This window comes from Diabrotica virgifera, chromosome 5, assembly GCF_917563875.1.
Source record: "Diabrotica virgifera virgifera chromosome 5, PGI_DIABVI_V3a".
Lineage (NCBI taxonomy): Eukaryota > Metazoa > Arthropoda > Insecta > Coleoptera > Chrysomelidae > Diabrotica > Diabrotica virgifera.
Genome location: NC_065447.1, coordinates 36,386,181 through 36,411,221, shown reverse-complemented (window position 1 = coordinate 36,411,221; position 25,041 = coordinate 36,386,181). Strand labels below are relative to the sequence as shown.

The following is a 25,041-nucleotide window of genomic DNA, read 5'->3' as shown; positions in this document are numbered from 1 at the left end:
GATTTGATCGTTAATTTAAAACGAATCTATTGGTATAAATTTTATTGAATTTGAGTGACATTATATTTTCCATAAGATGTGTGCGATGTCCTTTCCTCTTTTATTTTCACTCCTGTAATTTATTAAAATAAATATTGTAGAAGTTTTCAGGGACTTTCAGCCCTTGGTAATAATGTAATCTTTTATTTTGCATTTAAATTTTTCAAAAATACTTATTAGTTTTCTCAGGATTCGAAAAAAAATGAATACATGCAAAACACATTAAAAATTTTGACAGGTGCCAAAATTTTACATTTTGCACCTTTCCCCTTAAAGAAACTATGACACTGCTAAGTTGTTTCCAATATGTTTTGTGAAAGAAGTGTATTTTTATTTCGTTTAAATAAACAATTTCTTGTCTTCTATACGGCTTAACTTTTTTTCTTCACCATATCACCCTGATTTACCCTATAACTCGAGGATATTACTCCTACAAAATAAGATATAAGATAAAATTTTCTTTCAATTTTACATAATATTGGACTAGCTATAAATTGAAAATTTAATGTTAATTGTTTAAAAAATTGCGAAATTGGGAAAAAAGTGCAACAAATGGAATTTCCTTAAAAATTTTTCGACCCCGTAAACATAACCTAAAATCTTCATATTCCGCCTCTAAAAACTTTTTAATATTACTGAAACGTGTGCTAAATTTCATTAGGAGTGGCCTAACAGTTTTTGCATAATAATTTTACAATCCAGCGTCCCGAAAATAAGTATCTTAAATAGTCGAAGACTTCTTATATAAAAAAAAATTCTGAAGCTTTCAAACGCACTTTGAAAAATTGAAATTGGTCAAATAGCAGAGCTTAGGAAATTTCTTAAAATTATGGTTGGTGGATGTAGCCAGAGATCAAAGAGGGGTATCAAAGCTGAGAAAATGCAATTTTTGGAGCGCGCTGTGATTTTGAAATCGCCGATTTACTTTTTGCTCTGCTCGCCGAAGGGTTACTCCCACTACTATACCTTTAAAAAATTCCCTATTCTCCCCTACTGGGCCGATTTTGAGGGAAACACTATTAAACCGATCTTACAGAAATTCAGCACATGTTCCAGATATATTGAAGTTTTTCTAGCCGGAATATGAAGGCTGTAAGTTATGTTTAAGGGTTCGAAAAATATTAAGGAATAACTCAATTTTTTTGCACCTTTTTTTCTCATTAATTGCTATTTTCTAATTAATAAACATTAAATTTTCAATTTCTAGCTAGTCGAATATTTTGTAAAATTGAAAAACGAAACTTTTTTCTATACCTATATTAGTGCAGCTGATATGTGAAACAATTGTGCATTTAATGATAGAAGCATATAATTTGGACCACATATACTACACATATAAAGGTTCAAATTTGGATATGAGGCCATCTCAGATTTTTCCTTTTACAAAAATGGCGGGCATTCAAAATGGCGACTATACATATGTGACTAATAGCACGATAACTTTTGAACGAGACGTCTGATTTCAGGTACTAGTACACTTTTTCAAGATTTTTTTTTCTCAGTACCTTTATTAGAAATGAACAAAACTTTTTACATATTAATATCTGACTCTTGGAGAATACAAAAAATATACCTTTTTTCATTTATGCACGTACACTAATGTTGTAGAGGGCGCCAAAATCGAGGCCTCGAAAAAAAGTAGTTCCGATGGCGGACAGTTAATCTCATGATTGGGATCTCTGAAACAAAAAAATCATACGGCATTTGAAAAAGGAAGGTTTCTTACGTGAGAATTTACCACCGTTAGTGAAAAATTCCGCAAAGAAAAGATTTTACGGAAATTTGAAAAAATTTTGTGAAAAAATGACCCGTTTTTCTTCAGTTTTTCATGGTTAAAAAATAATTATTTTTTATTTTTTGATGAAATTGTGGTAAATTGTCACGTAAGAAACCTTCCTTTTTCAAATGCAGTACGATTTTTTTGTTTCAGATATCCCAATCCTGAGATTAACTGTCCGCCATCATTTTTCGAGGCCTCGACTTTTGCGCCCTCTGCAATATTAGTGTACGTGCATAAATGAAAAAATATATATTTTTTGTACTCTCTAAGAGTTATATATTAATATGAAAAAAACTTTATGTTCATTTCTAATAAGGGTTCTAAGAAAAAAATTCTTGAAAAAAATGATTATTTTTGGTCTTCTAAAGTGTACTAGTACCTTCAACCAAATTTGGTATAAGGTTCTTTTTTGGTGTATAAGAGTCTTGAACCGAAAGAATAGGGTTACCAAAAGTTGTGTTTTTTCTGGTTTTTATGTAAAAATATGTTGTTTTTCTCAATTCTTTCACCCTGTATATATTAATTTTTCAAAAAGGCAATACCGGTGTTGAAAAGAGCGTAAAAATATTTTTTAGGAAATATTTTGAACTTTTTAGTTATGTTAATTATCATTTAAAAAATGCAATAACGTATCTTCACATGTACCACTCTTTACTCCTCTTGGTTTAAAAACAAAGCTTAGTAACTGAAATATCAAAAATACAGTATCTATACGAATAAATACGAATTGATATATTCATAACAATTCCTTTAGATATAATTCCTGTGTACTGCAAATTTTACGCGGAAATATTATTGGTTTGTCTAGCAGTTTTGCCTTTTTTGCTCAACACTAAAGACAGTTCCATGTTAACTGGGTTTTGAAATGATCTAGATTTTTCTCAAACATTTTTATTTTTTATTTACCTGAAAAATATTTAATACAACCAGTTATTACTTAGAATTTAATGTGTTATACTAATCAATGATTTCGAACATTATAGTGTATCAGTGTTCTAAGTTTAGTTCTTAATAATCTCGTTCCTTATGGATGCTACATTATTAAAACTAGTTTAACTAGTTAACTAGTTTTGATGGGAAATAAGCCACAATTTTACTAAAAAATGATTTTATTAACGTTTCGACTTCCAAATCGGATGCCGTTGTCAAAATACAAAAAATATAAATGAATTAAACAAAAATATTGTTGCTTAGTAAAAAATTGTTCTAATAATATTTTTGTTTAATTTATTAATATTTTTTGTATTTTGACAACGGCATCCGATTTGGACGTCGAAACGTTAATAAAATAATTTTTTTAGTAAAATTGTGGCTTATTTCCCATCAAAACTAGTTAATTAGAAAAATGCCACAAGAAAATAGCTTCAGAATAACTTTTTAACTATATCCTTTTCCCTTTTTGTATAGTTGATTTTGATCAATTTACGTTGATTTTGTTTATCCATGTAAAATAAACTTGACCAATTTTAGTTTAGAAGATAAACTGTTTTCAGAAATGTTTGTAGTATGCACAGCTTATTTTTAAATCCATACATTTCTCTAGTTTACTGGTAAATAATCCATCAAACGAAATGAATTTGCAGTTCTATGTTTATCTGGGATCTATTTAATAAAATACAAAACATTACCTATTTATTCATGGTATGTTTGATGAACTGAATAATTATGGAGCTGATGAGAGGTTTCCAAACCCGAGAGAACGGTTTAAATTTAGAGATTTTAAAGTTGAGGTGTATTTTAAAAACCAGAAACAAAGAGATGTGTTCCCATTCAAAAAGATCTAATGAGAGTTTTAATGCAGATATTGGACATTTGGTATATTAGAAGAAATTTGAATTGCTTCTGATATTGATTTTATTCTAGGTTTCAAAGCATGTTTAACGGCATCCGTTTTGGTCTTGCTCCTTTTACGTTTGTCTCGTAATTTGGTTTTGTTCCTGTCTCGTAATGAGATCTCAGCTTTTGAATTTTCAACTTATTTTCAAATGAAATACCTTGGAATTACACTGCCAAGCTACGACGATCTGGACAGAGAAGTGAGAAAATAAGTAAAAAAGCAAATATACTGCCAGGATGCCTTAATAACACTATATGGCGAAACCGATGTATTAACACATATAAAGTCAAAAGTTTATAAAGCCAGTGTAAGACCAATAATGACATATGCATCATAAACAAGACCCGATACAGCCACAACACAAAGACTACTGGAAACAGCATAGATGAGAGTACTGAGAAGAATTATTACAGCTAAGACAACCTTCCATAGAGGTATCAATCCGCCAATGAACAATCAGGATTGCTTATAAAGAGGAAGAAGAAGAAGAAGAACAATATTCTATTAACTTTTCACATTTTCGCACAGTTTTTCCCAAGTTGCAGGAGTATTCAATACTTCTTGCCATGTTTTAAAATCTGCTGTGACACTGTAACCGTTACGTCTAATATAGTTATCGTAGTGACTGTATTATGAAAAATTGAACATGTTTAAACCTATCCAGACATCAATGCACTGGCGAAGCGTCCATGTAAGCACCGTAACCATTGGTAACAGTTAAAAATCTTGCAAATAAATATTTTATGACGATGAATAATTCCATTTACCTATATTTTTATCAATAAGAATATATTATTATATTATGTGTTAATAGTACCTAATTCAGTAAATAGCCAATTACTCGTATACACACGAAAATATTGGCGAGTTTATGTGACTCAGTTGCACTTTATTGTACTCTGTTACTAGTTTCATTTGTGGTTACAACGCTACATCCTCGCTATCGCTCAGGACCGGTTAGTGTCTGAAAATTTTGAAGGCGCGACTGACGGCGTGAGCACGGCCACAAATGCCACATGATATAAACAGTGTAATCATAACAATCATTTAGTCACTCTCAAGAGTGTCAAGTTCAAGCACTCAAGTGTAAAATATTATAACAGCTGATGCTTGGGTTGCAGATCACTTATACTTTTATGTAAATAATTATGATCTAAATGCCTATTCCACAAAATATAATAATTTGTGTCGATATTTTCAATAATATCAAGGCAAGCGTATCGACAATACAAGAGTATTGTATTAATGAGTATCGTATCGACATTAATATTCCTAGTGTGTATTGTATCGGTATCGTATTGGTTTTCGATACGATATCAATACAATATCGATATTTTTATCGAATATCGTGAAACTCCAGAGAAAGATGGAAGGATGATGTTGAAGCCGATTTATCTATGATTGGGGCCCAACAGTGGGAAATGGAAGGATCGTAGGAGATATATGAGGGCTATAGCGGAGGCGGTCAAAACTCGCCCCGAGTTCAAAAGCCAGTCAAAAGAAGATTACATAAAGGTTGTAAGTTGACCAAATTCGTTAGTGGTAAATATTACCTTTTATTATTTATATTTTGCACTGGTTGAAAATTACTTATAAAAAGATTTGTAAATTTTTACATATTTTCATTATAGACGGAGAAAAATCGCGCTGAAAAATCTCTTTGAATTTACTAAAGCTAAATTTTTCACAGTTGATTACTGTGATTGTGTAGAGAAACATACTGCGGTCGGTCAAGCGAAACGTAGAACAGGGGTTACTGAGAGGGTATCAAAGTTGCTTTCCTACGAAGGTAATTAAATCCATTTACTAAGGCTGAAAATCAGTACACATATTCTAAATTGAATATAAATAAAAGTTATTATAGTCGGTCAGCTGTATGACGGGACAGAGCCGGTCGGTCGGTCCCAATGAATGTACAGGGTTATTCACTATATTTTGACCCCCTTGTAAACTGCTTTATTTACAGAATTAGTAAATGTAATGTAAAAAAGTTATTCGATTTGTTAATTACGATTTTTTGCCATATATATCGTACTAGTGATGTCATCCATCTGGGCGTGATGACGTAATCGACTATTTTTTAAATGAGAATAGGGGTCGTGTGCTATCTCATTTCAAAGGTTATTCAATTCTCTATACAGTACTATAAACATTAAGATCATTATTTATACATGGTATCCAAAAAGATTTGTTGAATTAGTAATTGAACAATTAATTTAATTAACAAAAAATTTTTTGGCACTCTGTATAATTAATCATGTTAATGTTTATATTACTGAATAGGGAATTGATTAACCTTTCAAATGAGCTAGCACTCGACCCCTATTCCCATTTAAAAAATAGTCGATTACGTCATCACGCAAAAAATGGATGACGTCAATAGTACGATATATATGTCAAAGAATCATAATTTAAAAATCGAATAACCTTTGTATTTTACATTTTTTTCTAATTCTATAAATAAAGCAGTTTACAAGGGGGTCAAAATATAGTGAATAACTCTGTACATTTACTGGGGCCGACCGACCGGCTCTGTCCCGTCATACAGCTGATCGACTATAATAACTTTTATTTATATTTAATTTAGAATGTGTGTACTGATTTTCAGCCTTAGTAAATGGATTTAATTACCTTCGTAGTAAATCAACTTTGATACCCGCTCAGTGACCCCTGTTCTACGTTTAGCTTGACCGACCGCAGTATGTTTCTCTACACAATCACAGTAATCAACTGTGAAAAATCTAGCTTTAGTAAATTCAAAGAGATTTTTCAGCGCTGTCTCTTGGACTATTAGCTTTTATTGACAATTTCAGAGGATTTCGAAAAATTTGTTAAATCGAGCAAACCGCTATATTAAAAAGCTTATATTAATGATTTTCAGAACAAATATTTCATCATTGTTGATCTCTTTTGCATAAACTTCAGACAATATTGATAGTTTCCCTAAATTAAATAATACTATCCGTATAAATAGATTCATGTATATTCTATGAAACAATAATACAACCTTATAGTGGTTTGTTGCCCACGGCTTCTGATATAAGTCAATATTTCTATAATTCTCTCAATACCTCTCGATATGGAAAACGTTAACCATTCATCTAGTAAAAGCAAACCACACACCTTTTTGTATTTGGTAACCCAGTGTGCAATCGGTCATTACTCTCACGTGATAGTAAATAAATCCAATATTTTTTATAGTCAGGTTAACGGCCGATCAACGGAGCACAAGGATTGACGAGAATCCAATTTAGCACGAAAAGGCTTCGGATAGATACCTATAGTAGAATAGTAGTAAATTAAAAAAGCTGCGTTCCATACATACGACGGGGTTAAATATTTCATTAAAAATATATAAGTGTTAAAATTCCTTTTATCTTATATTGCTTTATAGAGCAAAATCCACCAAATAGTCAGTCATCAGAGATTGGATCTCTAAGAACAAGACAAAAAGCTAAAGTTTGCCACTCTTACCCCCGGGCTTCCCCCTAAACCCATCCCTCGTAAGATGGAAAAAACGAAAAACATCGCTAGAATCTGTACACCGTAAAAAATATTTGAAACAAAAATGGTATGGTTATCGTTTACATGAGAAGCGCTTAACGCGCATTTTGATAACGCGTGATGACAACTACATACATTTTACTTGATTTTAATTACCTAAAACGCGAGTTAGCATGTGAACGGTCTCAAGTAACTAGGATCTCAAGTGACTATGCCAGGGCTTCCCAAACTGTGCGTCGCGATGCCCTGGGGCGTTGCCGAGTTGTCCCAGGGGCGTCGCGTGTCAGAGCTGACTTTTAATACAGAAAATATATTTATTACAATACTCATATCCTGCAATTGGCAGATAAAATTACTGGGTTTCAGAATAAGTTGCTCTTATGGAAGAGAAAATTAGAAGATCAAGAAATTGACTGTTTCCATGCTTTACAAGGTATTCTACAAGAAAAATCGATAGAAATCCTCGATCCTTCTTTAAAAAATATGTTTATACAACACTTGTTATCATTGAGCGAACACTTTAAGAAATATATTCCTGAAGATCTGGAGTAATATGACTTGGTCAAAAACCCTTTCCAGTTATACACATTATCGACACTTTCAACAGAGGAAGAAGAACAACTGACAGAATTGTCCTGTGATTCCAGTCTAAAGCTTCAATACGACAAGGACACACGGTTTGAATTTTGGAGCTAAGTTTCTCTTGAATACAATGCCATCAGCACTGCAACATTAAAGGTTTTATTACCATTTGCGACTTCTTACTTGTGTAAAACGGAATTTTCTGCAGTAACAGTAATTAAAAACAAGTACAGGTCAAACATAAACTTAGAAAAAGAAATGAGAGTGGCCATTTCCAAATTGGAGCCCCGGTTTCATAAGCTGAGCTTAATAAAGCAAGCACATTCCTCACGTTAACCAGCCAGTAACATAAAAAAATCCCTTTTTATTTTTGTGCCTATGTTTTGATTTTGTTCTTTTCTAATAAAAATATAAATGTTCAACTAGTTTTTTTGTTATAACTATAACCTGGTACTAGGCTAGTACTTACTAAAATTTGTAAATTTTATTGGGGGTTTGGTTGAGGGGCGTCGCAAAAAAAATACCAAAATCTCAAGGGCGTCACAGTACGAATAAGTTTGGGAAGCCCTGGACTATGTTACACTCTTAATGTTTATAAATACAAGTTTAATAAATTATTATAATAATGCAGAGCTAATTGAATTTGGGAAGCCGGCAATGAAATTGATACTCTAATGATTGCTTATGCCTGTGACACTTTTAAATGTTTACATGTCTGTAAATTATAATAATATCGTATATATGTAGCTTATTGCATGTGGGAAGCCGGCAGTATTGCCATTTTAAGACCCTATATCTAATCGGCAAGTTAACACAGTGTATAAATTTTTTAAATAAAATTTGTATCAATTCAATTTGTATGTAAAAATTCGATATCTATTGACTAGAGGGTCATATCGACAAAAATCAAAATGTGTTTTAAAGGAGAAGAATGAATCATAATATGCAATTTTTGTATACTGTCGCAACTGCAGTCAGTTTCTATAAAGTTGTTAAATAAGCAAACATGGCGCGCTATTTGCCGTTGTCTACGATTCTCATAAGATCAATAAAATTTATAACTTCCATTAACCGGTCCCTGTGGAATTTCCATTGTTAGAGACAAATTTTTTGCTGAAACTATGTAGTTTTGAAAAACGTCCTTGAATAATCCAAAAGAAACAGTTTTAAACGTTTTAGACCGTTTGTAATGTAAAATTTTAGCGTTTTTTAAAAATCTTTCAAATGCCTCATATTTGTTATCAAAACTCAAAATCGAAAAGTTATGTTATAGGTTTTGATGGTTAGGCTTTAACAATGGAAATTCCATAGTGACCGGTCAACGCGAAATGTTCATAAATTTAACAGCTTTATAGAAACTTTCTCCATTTGCGGCAAAATGCAAAAATTTCATACGAAAGCTACATGTTTCACCTTTAAAGTGCATTTTGATTTTTATCGATAGGGTACTCTGCTCAAAAGAGATATCGGATATTTATTTAAAAAAAATCGCCGGCCGATTCAAGCGTCATTTCTGAGAGAACGGTTCATTCTACACAATAAATGCTAACACACATTTTTATTCAAAATTAGCTCAGCTACATTTATTGTTTGAAATATTTACGGTATACAGATTCTTGGTAAATCGATGTCCTTGTCAAACTTTTTTGCATCCTTTTTGGAGTCTCGAAATTGCTATTCTCAGCAAAATGCAGCTTGTTCGTATGATTTTTAGAGGTTCAGTGTCATTTTGGTCTCTGACGACTGAACTAAAAACTAAGTACGAAACAACACAGATAGTCCATGATTAACTATTTAGATGGGAAATAAGCCACAATTAAATTGAAAAAATAATTTTATTAACGTTTCGAAGCCCAAATCGTATTTTGTATTTTGACAACGAAACCCGATTTGCGCGTCGAAACGTTAATAAAATTATTTTTTCAATTTAATTGTGGCTTATTTCCCATCTACATAGTTAATCATAAAAATGCCACAAGGAAATAGCTTCAGAACAACAGATAGTCCAGTCGTTTTAGACGAATAACAGGCATAACCTTGCATTAGGAGCTGCCCCAAATTTTATTTTTCTAATCTTTACGGGGGGTCAATAGTGTAATTTAAAATCTAGAATGAATTCCGCCGTTGCGTTAGCCGCCATTTGATTTTAAACGAGAACCATTTTTGCTCAATATCTCCGCCATTTTCAACTTTTCGACAAAAAGTAAAACAAACAAAATTGTTGAAAATGTGATTTTTTATCATTTCTATTGTTACAATTTTTTCGTGCCGTCGATATTTTCCGAGTTATGGCGGAAAATAGTGACAGTTGGATCATAATTATTGAATTATCTCGTTTATTATTAGTTTTACGACAAAAATGTTCCTATATACAAAAATAGAGAGAATTAAATTCTACACAATTTTAATCTGTTTCATTTTTTTTTGCTAAAGTTAATATTTAAAGTAGTACGTATGCGATAATGGCGCGAGCGTAAGACCTGATTGATTTTGTAGGAATTGTTTTTATTTAATATTTACGCCATTTTCAACTAAAATTGTTCCAAATATGATTTTCTACAATTTCTTTTTAACAATTTTTTTCATGCGGTTGATATTTTCCGAGTTAAGTGGGAAAATAGTAAAAAGTGGAGGGGGAAGAATAATTACTGAATTGAATCTTATTTCCGAGCTGCCCCAAATTTTACAATTATATCCTTTAGGGGAGATCAATAGTAGTGTAAATTTAAAATCTCGACTGAATTCCGCGGTTGCATTAGCCGCCATATTGATTTTAAAGGAGAACCGTTGTTGCTTAATATCTTCGCCATTTTCAACTTTTCGACGTAATTTCCTACAATTTCCTTTCAACAATTTTTTTATGCGATCAATATTCACCGAGTCAAGGGGGAAAATAGTGAAAGCGGAGAGGAAGCATAATTATTAAATTGTCTCATTTATTATTAACTGTACGACATAATTGTAGATAAACAAGAATAAAGAGAATTATATTTTATACAATTTTTAAAACTTCCAACGAAACACCAACCAAACTAAGCACATAAAAGACAAAAAAATAACTTATATGCATTAAGTTCACTTAATTTTATTGACTAGTGGCTTTTATTGGTTGAATTTGTCTGTCGATAATTAAGTTTTATGTCAGCTAACATATTTTAATATTTTAACAATTTTTTTTTTAATTTTGGACCCTGTTGGGGGGAATCTTTCCACCCCCTCCCCAGACCTGCCACTGGTTCTCTCGAAAAATTGTAGTAATTCGTAATTGCAACAATTTCAGTCCTAACACTTTTTGTCGAAAAGTTGAAAATGGCGGAGATATTGAACAAAAACAATTGCTATAAAATCAATCAGGTCTTATGCTCTCGGCTTTGCCGCATACGTACTACCTTAAAAATTGATTTTATCAAAAAAAGATGAAAGAAATCAAAATTGTACAAAATTTAATTCTCTTCATTTTTGTATAGGTTCAAATTTGTTGTAAAACTCATAATAAACGAGATAATTCAATAAATCAATAATTATGCTCTTACTGTCACTATTTTTCCCCATAACTCGGAAAATATCCACCGCACGAAAAAAACTTTTAATAAACGAAATGATAGAAAATTACATTTTCAACAATTTCAGTTTTTACACTTTTTGTCGAAAAGTTGAAAATGGCGGAGATATTGAACAAAAACGGTTATCCTTTAAAATCCATCCATTTAAGATGGCGGCTTACGCAACGGTCAAATTCAGTCGAGATTTTAAATTTTTACCACTATTGATCCCCCCCCCCCTCTAAATATTCGAAAAATAAAATTTGGGACAGCTCGTAATAGAAGGTCAAATGCTATCCCGACTGGGCTAAAAATAAGTTTAAAATTATTAGTATTAAAAAAAGCTAAAGAAATATGCGACACTCTACTTGCTGTGTTGTGGTATTGTGAATACATAACAAGTAACATTTTAAATTTGTTTTTATGGAGTTTCAGTCCAATTCAAATATTTTTACGCAGTGCTCCATATAAATCAAGGAACACTATTTTCATTCTTCTTCCTCAAGTTCCGTCTCAATTACTGGAGGTTGGCAGCAAAACAGTAATGTGTAGTAAAAAGAAGGTTTATAGTATAAATAAATTAATATTAGTATAAATAAAGGTTTTACATGAAGCAGATGTAGCGACCGTTTTACAATTTTTGACACTCACCAATGACCAACACGTTTTACGCGTTCCTGATCCCAATTTCATTTTCTTCACGTGATCCATTACTTTTTGTTGATTTCTTTCTAATGCCTCCACTACACATCGGCAGATGCGTCTGCGGATGTACGAGTATGTATATCACGTCGGCAGACGCAGCTGCAGCACATCCGATACTTGTCGGTTTCTCCAGCACAGATCAAAGGATTTCAATGACAAAACTGAACGACCCTTCAGATGTGTGGTCAGCGTGTTATGATACATCCGCGGACGCATCTGCCGATGTGTAGAGGAGGCATAAGATCGTGTATAGTAGCACGCCCAACTCCTTATTTAGCCCAGTAAATGACCGTTTCGGAGTGTAATTTCCAGGGGCAACTCCGAATTGCATCAAAATTTGGATTTAGGTTCTACTTATCCCCCACTTCAAAATTGAATTTGTGCCGTTGGTTGCTTTTACTTGGGGGTGACATTTACCCCTTCTCGGGGGGTGAAAAACGCGTGTTTAAAATAAGGCCGGAAATGGATAAATTGACTTATTTTAAGCACCTTTTGTATTATAAAGTTTTTTACGTAAGTCAATACTTTTTGAGTTTTTCGCGATTTAAAATGTTGATTTTTCGACAAAAAAACTACGTTTCAGACCGTTTCTCCCAAATAACTCAAAAAGTAAACATTTTATCGAAAAAAATATTTTTAGCAAAAATGTAGCCTATAAAAAAACGAAAAAAAAATGGTGTACCAGTAAAGTCTACAAATTGAGTAGAAGCAAAGTTGTAGCTCATGAAAAATACGAATCGAATCGAATAATTCAACGCGAAATCAACGAAGAAAGAAGCTTTTTTCGGGAAAACCTTATTAACATTTTTAAAAGTATCGAAAAAAGCTTATTACTTGTTTTTTACAAAAGTTTACAGCATCAAAAATAAACGAGTTACACTGAAAAAAAAGTTGGCCCCTTTTTTTGCTAAAAAAAATCGTGAAAACCTCCCTCTATTTAGCACCCTAAATGAAATTAATCGTTTGGCTTTACCATCTATTTTAACTGTAAGTGTATTATTTATAAGATCTGTAAGTTTGATTGGTTTGAAGTGCTTATTTTTAAAACATTTGGTTTCATAGTAAAAAAAAATTTTCTAAAAATTTTTAAAAAATTTCATTTTTTCAAAATAACTTAAAAAGTATTAGTGCTAAGAAAAATCTTAAAGAGTAAAAAATGTAGGTTTTGCTATTATAAATATGCTAGTTTCATTTTGTTTCTCCGTAAGAGAAAAATTGGTTAAGATATGGCTGTTCAAAATTTGCATACACTCGTGATTAGTGACCCATTCAAGCTTTCTCAATTATAACCCTTTCAAAAATAAATACTTTTAACCGGTGAGACTGACAGATCATATAAAAAATAGATAGGTAAGTAAATTTTTTGTGAAGCGGTAGTGATTAATTTCATTTGGGGAGCTAAACACGGCGAGAAATTTCATTTTTTACAAAAAAAAAAAGAGGGCCAACTTTATTTTGAGCGTAACTGGCTTATTTTTAATGCTAAAATTTTTGTTAACAATTAAAACAAAGCTTTTTATAAACACTTTAAAAAATATTAAATGGGTTTTTCTCGAAAAGTGCTTAATTTTTCAGTGATTTCACCTTGAAATATTCGATTTGGAATTAAACGAATAAGAATGTATTTTTCATGAGCTACAACTTTGTCTTTATTTGATTGATAGACTTTACTGATACACCATTTTTTTGGGTTATTTATAAGCTACACTTTTGCTAAGGATATTTTTTTCGATAAAATATTTACTTTGCGAAAAACCGTCTGAAAACGTAGTTTTTTGTCGAAAAATCAACATTTTCAATGGCAAATAACTCGAAAAGTATTGACTTACGTAAAAAAACTCTATAGAACAAAAGTTGCTTAAAATCAGTCAATTTATTCATTTCCGGTCTTATCTTGAACGTATATTTTTTCACCCCCGAGAAGGGGTGACTGTCCCCCCCAAGTAAAAGCAACCAACGGCACAATTTCAACTTTGAAGTGGAGGGTAAGTAGAACCTAAATCCAAATTTTCATATAATTCGGAGTTGCCCCTGAAAATTACACGGTATCGCCGAATTTCCCGTTCATTTACTGGGTTAATTATTTTGGCAATTAGCACATGTTTTCTACACTATCCAACTTCTTTGAAATTTCCATTTTATCTTTCAAAGCTGAAGTCTTGTGAGGTACAATTTTCCAAATTTGATTTAGTAACCATTCTACAGTTAGACCAACAGTAGTCCTCCCTCAGCACATGACACATGTCCGGAACACTGCCTAAGTGCAACATTTATTTATTTTTATGCCTTTAATCGAATCAGTCATTTTGAAAGGGGCCACCTCAACTTTTTTAAATTTTACAGGAGAGTTAAAAAACTTTTATCTTTAGGACTATTAGGAAAATAACTGTTTTTAGTATTTTTTGTTTTTAATATTTACTATGCAAGCTGATTATTTTAAAATTGTTTTTTAAATCTGAAATGACCTAGAAACAGCAATCTTTTGAAAAAGAGATGACCCGTTTTCAAAATGAACTGATATTAAAAAAAATAGTCATTATAGTGTGAATATTGTTTATTACACCCATTACACTACTTTATATACAAGCTGATCAAGATTTTAAAAATGTTTTTAAATTTTAAAAAACTTAGAAACCAAAGGTAGGCTCTCTTACCGCTAAGCCAGCGAGGGAGTTTGTTAACCTGGGTTAGATTATTTGCAGGGTTAAGAAATTAACAAATTCTAACATGCATGTAAAAATGCCGTCATGTATCATCCTCTATACGAGTATACACGCCTTCATCTGCATACTTCTCGTACTATGTTAGTCATCACCAACATATCTACAATTTCCCCGAAGTCCTTGTCTTACGTTTATAAATTATGTAGTATTGGGTAGGTCTAAAATTTTCATAAAGATGTAAAGGCATGAGTATAAGTTAAAATTATACCTATAGAAATGTTTTAAAGATGTACCTACCTATGACAAGAATTTTAATAATATGTTGAAACTTATTATATTAATATATTAGGTATAGAAAAACCAAAATGTTGGAACCGATTCCAAATAACAGATATAGAGCTAGGAATGCCGAGCAAACCTTCAGCATAGAACCACTATAATTTTAAAGTAGTAAATAAGTTTACTTATCTTCTAGGTTTCTTCATAACAAGCGATAATGACACATCTAAATGTGTCAGCGTAATAATGCGTAAAGCGAATAATGTTGATACCGAACAAATGCTATTTTGGGCTAAACAATCAGCTAAAAATCATAAATGTAAACGAAAAAACCAAACTAACAATACATAGAACACTCATCCTACCAATGCTGACATATTGTGGATCATGAGAAACACGGATCATCTCCAAAACAGACGCAAATCATCTGGTTGTCTTCGAAAGGAAGATAATAGAATAAAGAAGAAAATAATAATAATGAGCACAATCTGTGAGAATGGTATTTGCAGAAGGCAATATAATTTTGAACTTTACGAGTATAAAGAAATAGTAAATGATAGATATGTAGTAGCTTTTATAAAAATAGGTAGGATTAGATGAGCTGGACATACGTGTCAAGATCAAATAATGAAAAATAATACCAAGACGAACCATATTAGCGGTACTAGTAGGAAATGGGACTAGAAGTAGACCAAGACTGTAAGGTTCAACTAGGGCTCTTGCACCACTGATGATGATAGTGTTATCCGTTTGATTCATTTATCGGTGGCGATTTCTCCTCTATACAAGATAACGTTTGACATTGCTACAGTGCGACATGAATTACTTTCCTGAACTAAACATTCCAGGTTATATAGTGACCACGGAAGAGCATTCGATCTGAATGATAGAAAATTTGTGAGATGCAGATGCTCTATGACAACAAAGCTGTTCCTACAACCATTAGGGAAATTGAAGAAACTGTGTTTGCTCTTGTAAGTCAGTTTAATTCATTAGTTATCATTCACTTCTTGAGTAGTAGTGTGTATAGACGAACTGACAGTTATAAGAGCAAGTGGAGGCAACCTCTTCTTCTTCAGACTGTTTGTATCCACTTCTGGACAAAGGCTTCCCCATGAGTTTTCCACTCTTCTATGTTTTGTGCTCTTTGGTGCCAGTTTCTCCTTATAGTGTAGGAAACAAAGGTTGAACCTTGCAAAATGGACACAAGTCCGGTTTTATTTTTTTTCTGGTATATCAAGGGGTGCTTATTACAAGACTAACTTTTTCTGAAAAAATTGCGCCCCGGAACCCCCATTTTCACCCCTTTAAAGGGGGTAATTTGTGGTTTTTGCGGAACGTAGCCCTTCCTGTACCTTTTACAAAAAAATTTTTTTATAGAAATATTAAGAGGACTATTTTTCTAGGATTTATTTCCCGACAGCATCTGTCTATCATCCACCGTTTAGCGGGGGTGGCGCCCCAAATTTGACAAGTTTTTAAAAAAGATGTTTTAAAAAAATATATTTTTCCCTAATTGTAACGGAAATTAAGAAGAAATCCTGCGGCAATTATTCACATATAATTGATTGATTTTTTAGTAAAGGTTTCACTTAAGGGTAATAGCTCTTTTTTTAATTACAGGGTGTTACATTTTAAAAAACCTCTTTTTATACCATCTGAACCGTTTATGCTAGAGTAAAAAAACTTTCAGCGATTACCCATGTACTGGTGCTATTTACAAATTTGTATAATGCACCTCCATTTTTCCCGGAACCACCCAAAAAAAAAGAAGAATTAATAAATAAAGTGGTTTTCCTGGAATCCTTCACACACAATGCCCTTTATTAATATTCTTCATATATCATTTTGTGCACGTTATTATTACCTAGGCATGGACACCAAAAGCGATTTCCTAGTGCAACCCCTGTAGCCAAAAAAAAATAAATAAAATGGGGGGTTGAAATTTTTTTTTGTTTTTTGCTTTTTGATCCATATGGGCATATGCTTCATCAATAGTGCTTTTCAAAAATATATATCGTTATTGCAACATCCCTGCGGAAACCACCCCTATCCTTGAAAATATACTGCAGAAACTACCCCTAGCCCTTGGCGAGCATGTTTTTACGATTTTCTCATTACCTATGCATTCTTTTTAAACAAAACTTATACAAGGTTAAAGAACATTATTTACTCTAAAAATTAGGTTCTATTCATTTTTTTCGTATAAGCAACCGTTACGGCACAGTGGCGCCGTAAACCTCATATATGCTTTGGCGGGCTCCAGTTTTTGTTTTTTATTTCGTCATCTGTTCGTTTTATTGATAAAGTACTTATGCAAAATAAAACAACACAGTGTAACCTACAAATTATGACCTATGCACATTTTACATTCTTTGCGCCCCAAAGCCACAGTGGTGGCCCAAAATCAATTTTTGCATATTTTCGCCACCTACACGCATTTTATTGCATTAATGCTACTTTAATAGCACAATATTCACCCTTAAGTGGTCACTAAGCAGTGTCGGATCCAGAGAGGGGTGATGGGGGCGATCACCCCCCCCCTCTTAAACCAGGTGATATTATATTTAAAGATTATAAAAATATTCATTTATTTTTATAAAAATTTATCCAATTGGCACCTCCCTCTTAACGATGCTGGATCCGCCACTGTCGCTAAAGCATAAAAAGTACGCCATTCTTATAAAAATAATAATATAATATAAGTAGGTATTTCTATAAAAATAAATGAATATTTTTATAATCTTTAAATAGAATATCACTTGGTTTGAGAGGGGGGGTGGTGATCGCCCTGATTACCCCTCCCTGGATCTGCCACTGCTTAGCGACCACTTAAGAGTGAATATTGTGCTATTACGGTAGCATTAATGCAATAAAATGCGTGTAGGTGGCGAAAATATGCAAAAATTGATTTTGGGCCACCACTGTGGCTTTGGGGCGCAAAGAATGTAAAATGTGCATAGGTCATAATTTGTAGGTTACACAGTGTTGTTTTATTTTACATAAGTCCTTTATTAATAAAACGAATAGGTGATGAAAAAAAAAACAAAAACTGGAGCCCGCCAAAGCATATCTTAAGTTTACGGCGCCACTGTGCCGTAACGGTTGCTTATACGAAAAAAACGAATAGGACCTAATTTTAGAGTAAATAGTGGTCTTTAACCCTGTATAAGTTTTGTTTAAAAAGAATGCATAGGTAATGAGAAAATCGTAAAAATATGCTCGCCAAGGGATAGGGGTAGTTTCTGCAGTATATTTTCAAGGATAGGGGTGGTTTCCGCAGGGATGTTGCAATAACCATATATATTTTTGAAAAGCACTATTGATGAAGCATATGCCCATATGAATCAAAAAGCAAAAAACAAAAAAAAATTTCAACCCCCCATTTTATTTATTTTTTTTTTTGGCTACAAGGTTTGCACTAGGAAATCGCTTTTGGTGTCCATGCATGGGTAATAATAACGTGCATAAAATGAGATATAAAGTATATTAATAAAGGGCATTGTGTTTGAAGGATTCCAAGAAACTCACTTTATTTATTACTTCTTCTTTTTTTTTGGGGTGGTTCCGGGGAAAAAATGGGGGTACATTATACAAATTTGTAAATAGCACCAGTACATGGGTAATCGCTGAAAGTCTTTTTACTCTAGCGTAAACGGTTCAGATGGTATAAAAAGGGGTTTTTTAAAATGTAACACCCTGTAATTAAAAATAGAGCTATTACCCTTAAGTCAAACCTATGCCAAAAAATCAGTCACTTATTTGTGAATAATCGTCGCAGGATTTCTTCTTAATTTCCGTTACAGTTAGGGAAAACATATATTTTTTTAAAACATCTTTTTTAAAAACTTGTCAAATTTGGGGAGCCACCCCCGCTAAACGGTGGATGATAGACACATGCTGTCGGGAAATAAATCGTAGAAAATATAGTCCTCTTCATATTTCTATAAAAAAAATTTTTTGTAAAAGGTACAGGAAGAGCTACGTTCCGCAAAAACCACAAATTACCCCCATTAAAGGGGTGAAAAGGGGGGTGCCGGGGCGAAAGTTTTTCAGAAAAAGTTAGTCTTATAATAAGCACCCCTTGATATAATAGAAAAAAAATAAAACCGGACTTGTGTCCATTTTGCAAGGTTCAACCTCTGTTTCCTACACTATTACTTTGGCTTTGATATAGTCTAGCCATCGTTTTTGTGGTCTTCCTCTACTATGACTTTGGTCGCGTGGTTTCCAATGTACAACGATTCGCGTTTTGCCGTGCCACGTGTCGTACCCAGTTCCATTTCATTTGCGTAATTCTTGCAATTACATCTTCCACCTCCGTCCTGCTTCGCACGTCCTCGTTTCGTATATGTTCTCTCAGAGATACTCCTAAGATAGCTCGTTCGATGGCCCTCTGTGTTGTCCTTAATCTATTGGCTGACAACTCTGTAAGTGTCACGGTCTCCATTCCATAAGTCATAACTGGTCGAATACAGCTGTTGAATACCCTTTTCTTTAGATGTATTGGTATATTTTTGTTTTTTTATCACACCCCTTAGTCTTCCTACTGCTGTCCAAGGATTCTTCCAGTTATCTCTGCCGTTTGATTATGTTTGCCTATTTTGGTCGTGTGACCTAGGTATATATTCTCTTCGACATTTTCGATTTCAGTTCCATCTAATTCGATTGTGATATTTTAATTTGTCATCATCATCATCATGCAACCTCTTCTGTCTACTGTTGGACATAGGTCTCTCCCATTCTTCGCCACTCTTCACGGTTCTGTGCTTCTTGTTGCCATTTCTTGGATATTCGGTTAATGTCGTCCATCCAGCGTGTTGGTGGTCGTCCTCTGCTGCGTTTTTCTTCTCTTGGGCGCCAGTCAATTAGTTTTCTGGTCCATCTTGAGTCTTTCAGTCGCGCTATGCGACCTGCCCAATTCCATTTCAGCTTGGCTATACGTTCAACTACATCAGTGATACCTGTTCTTTTCCTTAAGTCTTGGTTCCTTATTTTGTCTTTTTTTGTCACGCCGAGAATCGATCTTTCGATGCGCCTTTGTGCCACTCGCATTTTTAGTGCTGTTGTTTTTGTGAGCGTGAGAGTTTCTGCTCCGTATGTCATAATAGGAAGAACGCATTGGTCAAATGTCTTCCGTTTCATAGCTGTCGGGATGTTGCTCTTAAAGATGTCTCTTAATGAACCATACGCCGCCCAAGCAAGTGTTATTCGTCGTTGAAATTCGCAAGTCTGATTGTTCTGATTTGTCATCACTTTTGTTTTATTTAAATATATTTTTAAACCGATTTTCTCAGATTCTCTTTTAAGCTTATTCAGCATGCAGTTCACTTCCTCTGTATTGTTGCTTATGAGTGCTGTGTCACCGGCAAATCTTAGGTGACTTAAAAATTTTCCATCGATTTTAATTCCGCGTTGTTCCCAATTTAACTTCTTGAACACATCTTATAATGCAAGGGTAAATAAATTTGGAGATACCGTGTCTCCCTGTCTAACAACTCTTTTCTTTCTTATTTTGCTTGTTGTTAGGTCTTCTGCTACATTTATTTGCATAGTTGCACTGTCGTAAATGTATTTTAGGAGTAATACTTGCGTTATTCTTCCGTCTAATACGGCCCAGAGTTCTATGGAATCGATTGCCTTATTGTAATCCACAAATGCCAAATCAAGAGGTCCATTGTATTCCTTACACTTTCCGATAAGTGCCCTTACTGTATGTAGGTTTTCTATGGTACTGTAACCTTTGCGGAATCCTGTTGCTTGTTGAACAGGTTGGTAACTATCGAATTTATTTGATAGTCTGTTGGCAATTATTTTGGTAAGCAGTTTGTGTGGATGATGATGGGCAACACGCTTATTGGTCTGTAATTTTCGAGTTTGTGTTTGTCTCCTTTCTTGTGTAGTAAAAGTATCTGCTCATTTTGCCAAGAGGTTGGAATAGCACCCCCAAAGGGGCATTTGCTCGTTAGGATTTTAACTGCCTCCAAAGTAGTTTGTATGGAGGTAAGTGGAGGTAGTACTAAAGTGGAGTTGTAGTGGAGGTAATACCAAATATTAATTGTATATTCTTCGGTTCAGTTTAATTTACTATAATTTTCGAAGGACGAAAGCTATTTTTTAAATTTTCAGAATACTTATCTTCAAATAACTGCAATATTTTTGTTAAATTAATATGATATTACGTTATAAAATTTACTAAAAACTAGTTAAAATGTTAGAATTGACATAGAGAAATAACGAAACCTGAGTTGAAAATGTCGTATCGTTATTTTATTCGTATTGTGTGAAATATTGCTTGGTTTATCCATAAAACAATGTTACTTCTATTCTCAAACTATTGACGACTGAATTGAAATCCATCCAATTTGACTAATAGCTTTTTCTGAGTTTTATGTAACCGTGATTCTACTAACATAAATAAGGTTTTCTTCTATTAGTAATCCCTAAATAGGATTTGAAGAGATTTTTGCGACGTAGAAAAGGGATCGAAATAAAATTTATAGAAAACTCAACGGCAAATTTTATAGTAAAACAAGTTTTTGTTTGGAAAAAAATACTTTTAATATTTTTAAATTTATAAAAATAATATATTTTCTTGTGCTTGTTTAGGTTAAATAGTATTTTGTTTATCAGGGTAAGCCACGATTTATTGTAATTAAAATTAGGAACGAATGATTTTAAGAGCGTAAGCGCAAAATTTCTGGCCAATGCTTTTTAAATGCATTTTGTTCGAGTCCTGAAAAAACTTATAAGTAAGTATTTTTAAAAAAATTAAACGCAGAATAAAAGATTACATTATTACCGAGGGCCGAAAATCCCTTAGAATAAACAAAAATTTCAAATTTTTTTTTAATAAGATATTTAAAATTTAAAATCATACTCAATTTTCTCTTTTTTTTTTCACCCGTGTAACTTATGAAAATAAACATTACAGAAGTTTTCGAGGACTTTCGGCCCTCGGTAATATAATCTTTTATTCTGCGTTTAAATTTTTCAAAAATACTACAAATTAGTTTTCTCAGGATTCGAAAAACATGGGCATTTTTGAAAACGATTTTCAGAGTGAAAGTCGAAAGTCCTGGTTTCTACTACAGAGTTGCCCATTGTCATTTTCACTAATCAAATCAGTTTTGCTGGTATCTTAATATTTTACATTTCGAGTAAGAGGTGGTCTCTAGTTACAGAGTCAAAGGCTTGCTGTAAACAGTAAGTAAGTATAAAATAATGTCGCATTCGTAGCACTTTTCAGTCAGTTATGTTAGTAAGTTAGTTAGTAAGACCATGGTGTCTATGGTCGAATTTCCTTTTCTGAAGCCTATTTATCTATTATGTTTCTCAAGATCATCATCATTCTCTTTGCCTTATCCCTATGCGGGGTCGGCTTCCCTAATTGCATTTCTCCACACAATTCTATCTTGGGTCATATCAAGGTCAATCCCCTTTACCAACATGTCCTGCCTTATCGTCTCCACCCAGGTCTTCTTTGGCCTTCCTCTCCTACTCCTTCCAGGAATCTGCACTTAAGCTATTCTTCGTATTGGGTGATTAACGTCTCGACGTTGAACATGACCAAACCATCTTAACCTATGCTCTCTCATTTTGGCATCAATTGGTGCCACACCTAGACTTCCCCTAATATACTCATTTCTAATTTTATCCTTCTTTGTCACCCCACTCATCCATCTAAGCATTCTCATTTCCACCACATGCATTCGTTGTTCCTCTTTCTTCTTCACTGCCCAACATTCAGTTCCGTACATCATAGCCGGTCTTATGGCTGTTTTATAGAATTTTCCCTTCAGCTTCATTGGAACTTTTCTGTACACAACACACCACTCGCTTCTTTCCACTTCATCCATCCAGCCCTAATTCTACTGAATGCATCTCCATCTATTTCTCCATTACTCTGTAATACCGATCCCAGGTACTGAAAACTATTGCTTTTTAAAATCAGTTCACCATCCAAAGATACCATTTTATTTGTAGTAACTCCACCTTTAAGTGAACATTCCAAATACTTTGTTTTTGTTCTACTAAGTTTTAAACCTTTTTCCTCCAGAGCTTGCCTCCACTGTTCCAGTTTTTCTTCTAAGTCTCTTTCACTATTTCCTACTAACACGACATCATCAGCATACATTAAGCACCATGGAATGTTACCCTGTAGTTTTGCTGTTATCTGCTCCAAAACTAATGAGAATAAATACGGACTAAGCACAGAGCCTTGGTGCAATCCTACTTTCACATGAAATTTATCAGCCTCTCCCACACCTGTCCTAACACTAGTCGTTACTCCATCATACATATCCCTCACAATCTTTACATATTCACCAGGGACTCCTTTTTTATTGAGTGCCCACCACAGAATCTCTCGAGGAACTCTATCATATGCTTTCTCAAGATCAATGAATACCATATGAGCGTTTGTTTCTTTACTCCTGTATTTTTCCATCAACTGCCTTATAATGAAAATTGCATCTGTTGTTGATCTGCCCCGCATAAAGCCAAATTGATTCTCGGATATTTCGGTCTCTTCACGTATCCGTCTATTAATTACTCTTTCCCATATTTTCATGGTGTGGCTAAGTAATTTTATAGCCCTGTAGTTTGTACATTGTTGTATATCTCCCTTGTTTTTGTAAACAGGCACCAGTATACTGCTTTTCCATTCGTCTGGCATTTGTCCAACTTCCATAATTATATTAAATAGACCTGCTAGCCACCTTGTTCCTGTCTCTCCCAATGCTCTCCATACTTCCCCAGGAATATCATCTGGTCCTACCGCTTTTCCTTTCTTTATTTTTTGAAGCGCTTGAGCCACTTCCTCGTTTGTTATTTTGGTGACCATTGCTGCTACTGTCTCCGTTGACTCTACAGGCCGTCTGTCAAATTCTTCATTTAATAAGCTGTCAAAGTACTTTCTCCATCTCTTTTTGACATCCCTTTCGTGAACTAGTATTTTATTATTTTCATCTCGGATACATCTAATCTGATTAAAATATTTTGCTTTCTTTGCTCTCTGTTTGGCTATTTTATATATCTTCATTTCGCCTTCCCTGGTATCAAGTTGATCGTATAGGTTTGAATACGCTTCTGCTTTGGCTTTTGCTACTGCTACTTTCGCTTCCTTTTTCGCCACCATATAGTATTCTACCACCATAAGATCTGTGTCGGATCTGGTTTCTTGCCACTTTTTATATAATTTTCTCTTCTCTTTTATTTTTCCTTGTACTTCGTTTGACCACCACCAAGTCTCTTTATCCTTAAACTTTTTTCCTGACGTTTTCCCAAGTATTTCAATAGCAGTCTCTCTAATACTACTGGCCATTTTTCTCCAAATTGAATTAGGGCTTCCTTTCATGTTCCAACATATTTTTTCTACTATTCTTCTCCTGAATATACCTTCTTTCTCATCTTTTAGCAGCCACCACTTGATTTTTTGTGGTCCTCTCCGATATTTTTGTTTATTTTCGCTTTTTACTTCGATGTCCAGAACAAGCAGCTTATGTTGTTGGCTTACTGTCTCACTAACTATTACCTTGCAGTCCTTGCATTTACGTATGTCTCCTTTCCTTATCATGAAGTAGTCTATTTGGGATTGATGTTGTTCACTTTTGTTGGTAATAAGTTGAGTTTCTCTCTTTTTAAAGAATGTGTTAACAATCGCCATATCCAATGCTGTTGCTTATTTAAGCATGTCATCTCCAGCTTCATTTCTAGTTTCAAAGCCTAATCCCCCATGTATTGCTTCGTATCCTGCCTTAACTTGGTCTACATGTGCATTGAAATCACCTCCTATTTTAACTTTCTCCTCTGACGGAATATCACTCAGGACGTCTCCTAATTGGTAATAGAAAGCTCTTCTTTCATTCTCACCTAGACCTGTTTAAGGAGCATACACACACACAACATTCAATACCTCTTTATCAATTACAAATTTCACTGACATCATTATATCACTCGTTCTTACAACTTCCACTACGTTATCTTTCATTTCACTATCAGCAATTATACCAACTCCATTTCTAGTGTTACTACTCCCTGCGTACCACAATTTGTAACCTTCACCTAGTTCTTTCGCCCTTTGACCTTTCCACCTAGTTTCTTGAATGC

General features: G+C 33.6%; 1 protein-coding gene across 3 annotated transcripts in view; it reads left to right on the top strand.

Annotated features, from left to right (window-relative positions):
• The window catches only part of LOC126885685 (protein PALS1), a 667,108-nt gene that overhangs the window by 195,254 nt on the left and 446,813 nt on the right, over positions 1 to 25,041 (top strand). The window lies entirely within an intron of this gene.